The sequence below is a fragment of the Bison bison genome, unplaced genomic scaffold (genome assembly GCF_000754665.1).
Source record: "Bison bison bison isolate TAMUID 2011002044 unplaced genomic scaffold, Bison_UMD1.0 scf7180017864480, whole genome shotgun sequence".
Lineage (NCBI taxonomy): Eukaryota > Metazoa > Chordata > Mammalia > Artiodactyla > Bovidae > Bison > Bison bison.
In genome coordinates this window covers 831,473-835,753 of record NW_011495040.1, presented here as the reverse complement: position 1 = coordinate 835,753, position 4,281 = coordinate 831,473, and positions in this window count along the sequence as shown.

Here is a 4,281-nt window from a genome sequence, read left to right as displayed (position 1 = left end):
AACCAGTCCATTCTAAAGGAGGTCAGTCCTGGGTTTGCTTTGGAAGGAATGATGCTAAAGCTGAAACTCCAGTACTTTGGCCACCTCATGTGAAGAGTTGACTCATTGTAAAAGACTCTGATGCTGGGAGGGATTGGGGGCAAGAGGAGAAGAGGACGACAGAGGATGAGATGGCTGGATGGCATCACTGACTCGATGGACATGAGTCTGAGTGAACTCTGGGAGTTGGTGATGGACAGGGAGGCCTGGCGTGCTGCGATTCATGGGGTCGCAAAGAGTCGGACATGACTGAGCGGCTGATCTGATCTGATATTTGATGAAGAGCAACCGTAACCTTGATAAAATTGTGACTTGTGATTAAATTTTTTAAGGAATAACTGCAGCTTCTATTCTTTCAAGTTTATTGCATTATCAGTTTACCTATTGAGATCTGGGCTTTGTAAATAAATGTAAGGCCCACTTGTAATGTTTCTTTGATTCTCAGAAATGTTTTTGTTGGGTCCATATGACCTTAGAGCCATCTTTTCCTCTGGTGAAGTTTTATGCCTATAATAAATGCTAACCTCAGAACAAGCAGAAGCAGGGCACTGAATCACCTAGGTGAGATTCATCCACTGCTTCACTTTGATTCTGCAGATGTGTACACGCTGCTACATTATTTCCCAGGGATTAGCCCCAAGGTCATTAGAACGATATCACTGAAGAATGCTTGATTACAACAGAATCCTTGGAAATGAATGGGTGCACATCAGCCATCCCTAAGGAATGGGCTGCAGGGTGGCAATTTCTGTTTTTGTATGTGTGTAACCAAATTTTTGTCTATTAATTCAGTTCCATTATGAAGATCTTGCAGAGACATTCACTTAGTATATTAATCTCACACCAATCATATAATTAGAGAATCTCAGAGTTGGAAGAAATCTTGGAATCCAGGTAGTCCAGTGATTTGCTCTATGTATAATCCCCACTCTAATATCTTGAAAATATCTCTCTGCATCTGTCTGAACAGCTCCAGGGATGGGGAACCTAAAACTTCAGGAGGCAGTGTACTTACGGATATTGAAAGTACATCCTTATAAGGAAATTTATCTATCATTTGTCCTTTCCACTCTTCAGACCTTGATTATAACCATTTTCTCTCCCTTAGGTTTCTTCTCCACTTCAGTTATCAACCCCACCCCCAATTGCCTTCATCACCTGCTCATTTGATAGAGTTTCTAGACCTCCATCACCTTGGTTATTCTACTCATAACATCTACTTTTAGTGTCATCCCTAGATTTGAACCCAATATTCCAGCTATGGTTTACCTGGAAGCTCAGAGCAAATCAGAGGAGAATCATATCCCGTATTCATTAAACTAAGTTTTTTTTTTTTTTTTTTTTAATCCCCTCTTTCCCTCTTTCTCAGATGCTAAATCACATCTGTCCTGTACCATGCAGTTAAAATTTTGGATCTAAGGACAAGATCCTACATTTGTAGACACTAAATTTCATATTGTTAATTTCTTTTAGAAACATTTTATTTACTACATCAAATAACCACCATGCTTACTTTATATATTTTTTAGAAATAATTATTGAGTTTCTAAAATTGCTTTGTTTTTTCTTTAATTAATAACACAGTATTGGGTAAAGATTTCTCCTTGGGCTTTGTATCTATTTCTAAAATTTTGTTCTATGTGAGGATTGGTTTACATTCCTCCACCCACCTAAGAGACACTGTTTTTAGACTTAGAATAATGTTCAAATTAAAAAAAAATGTTCATAATACCACATGTCCTTTTTTATGCTTCTGACAATATACTATTTGTATTTTTAATTCAAGAATTTAAAATATATTTGTGTGATAGCATCTGTATTTAATGTGTTTTGAAAGTCTTTTAAATAATGATTTCTTTCTTCCCTATTTAATTTTAAAGAATAATTGTTGTGATATTTTCTATGTCTTCCCTTTCACTGTCTTCTATAATGCTTCTAGAAGCATTCACTGTCTTCTCTTTCACTGTCTTCTAGAATGCTTATAAATTGGTGATTATTTCTCCTTGACGGATTTTCATGGTTCTCTATGTGAGGTTTTTAACCCTTATTATTATCTGAGTGAAGGGGATACTTTCCTCTTCTCTGTTTCTTCTGTGCCTCTCCTTCCAGAAACCTACTTTCTAGTGTTTCTTTCTGACTGTAAATTATTTCCAATTTACTATTTACTCCCTTTAATGTCATCTTCTCTCAGTTCTTTTCAGCAGACAGTCCTCTAAATCTTCCTACCAGAAATGGTGGTTAGTTTTTCAGGTATCTTGACATTAAATGTTTTCTAGGGTTTTTTTTTTTTTTTTTTAAGGAGAAGCTAATAATTATCTATTTCTGGCTCTTACCATGCTTTTAGAAAGTTGGCCTTCTAAAATGCAGGCACTGAAGCTCTTTCTGTTCAGATTGTTTCTGATTTTATTGGAGCTTCAGCTCCAATAAGCTCCAATAAGTCAGCGAAGAACTGACTTATTAGAAAAGAACCTGTTGCTGGGAAAGATTGAAGGCAGGAGGAAAAGGGGACAACAGAGGTTGAGACGGTTGGGTAGCATCACCGACTCAATGGACATGAGTTTGAGTAAACTCCGGGAGTTAGTGATGGACAGGGAGGCCTGGCATCCTGCAGTCCATGGAATCACAAAGAGTTGGACACAATTGACTGACTGATCTGAACAGCTTAAAAAAAAATCAAGAAAAACTGCTTTGCTTTTCTAAGCCCTTACCAAGACCTCCATTGTTGTGTACTCTCTCCCGCTGTCTCAGCAATGTCACTTTTTAGTTCAGAGTGCCGGAGGCTCCCATTTAGGTGTATAGCCAAATGTGCTGACAGCTGCCTTCCCTAAATTGGGCTACAGCAGCTGAAAATCTGCCCAGAGAAGAAGTGGGCAGATTTTTGGCTTCAGGGAAATCCTGGAGCATCTCACAACTTTGCTTCCCCACATGTCTGCAACAGAAGGTGTACGGAGTAGTGATCGTGGACAGATTCCTAGGTGATTTTGAACCGTCTGGACCATTATCTGAGAGAGAGGCTTTCATGATGTTTCAAAAATATACATTGTTCTTAGTTTCTTATAATCAACATCTTTCTGAGGCAAGGGAATATTCCCAGAGGATGAAGAACCACAGCCTCTGGGCTTGGTTCCAGATATAATTGCAGAGACACAGTAGACAAAGCTTCATCATCTTTGGGAACTTTAAATCTTGTCCAACCAGACAGTCTCATCTGTGACTCTAGGGTCAGGCCTCCATATCTGTTTCTAAATGCCTGTAAAGTGAATGATTTGCAGTCAGAGTCACAGTCAAAGTTGCACAAAACTTTCAGAGATGATGGGATATTCTATCTCTCTCTGTTAAGACGATAAAATGACGTTTTACTCTTTCTTATTAAGGAAGGTAGACACACAGTTCTGAATATAGCACATTTCTGTTAATGGCATTGAGACTGGTCTCTTCTTAAAATGTAATGGTATTTTCTTAGATAGGAATTCAGCACAGGAGATGGTTTTCAGCAGCTTCTTCCCCTTGATCATTATAATTGAATAATTACTATTTACACTTGAATGTTCCATTTATGCTAATGCATTGGTTATCAAGAATGACACAACAGTATTTGGATTATGCTGGTTGCATTAAGAATGGGAAAAGGCCACTATGAAGTAATTTCATTTCATTATTTTTGCAATTATTTCCTCCTCATTAATGTTCTTTGTAATCTTCATATTCAAAGCTAGTGTTTATTGAACAAAATTATTTTTTCTTAGGCTAGATCATTGTTCACAAAGCCCACAAGACTGGAAAATATTTAGTATAAATCCTCTTTGTTAGTTTCATCTACCAGGAAAGGAAATCCAAGCTAAATAAACTAGAAGTTTATTTTTCTCTGACTTGGAAGTGTGGAGGCATGCAGGCAGTCTAAGGTATGGTTCCTCTGCTCTACAAGTTGTGAGCAATCCAGGCTCCCTCCAACATACTGATATAATTTTTGTACCTTCTCTTCCTAGTATCAAACTGTCACATGAGTGTATGTTCCTCGGTTCTTTGTCTCGTCACAACAAAGATTTGGAGCAAAGGACATTAAAGCCCTCCGCGTGTCACAGCTCTCGGATCTTGGACAAACCCTGTTATAGCTCTTAGGTAAATCAGTGTTACAGCTCTATTTTATTTAGAAGATAGCAGGAGAATCCATCCTTGAAGCGTGAGGGCATGCCAACCCAAAGACTCGAGAAGAGAGTGGAGGAGTGCTTTGGGCGGGTGGGG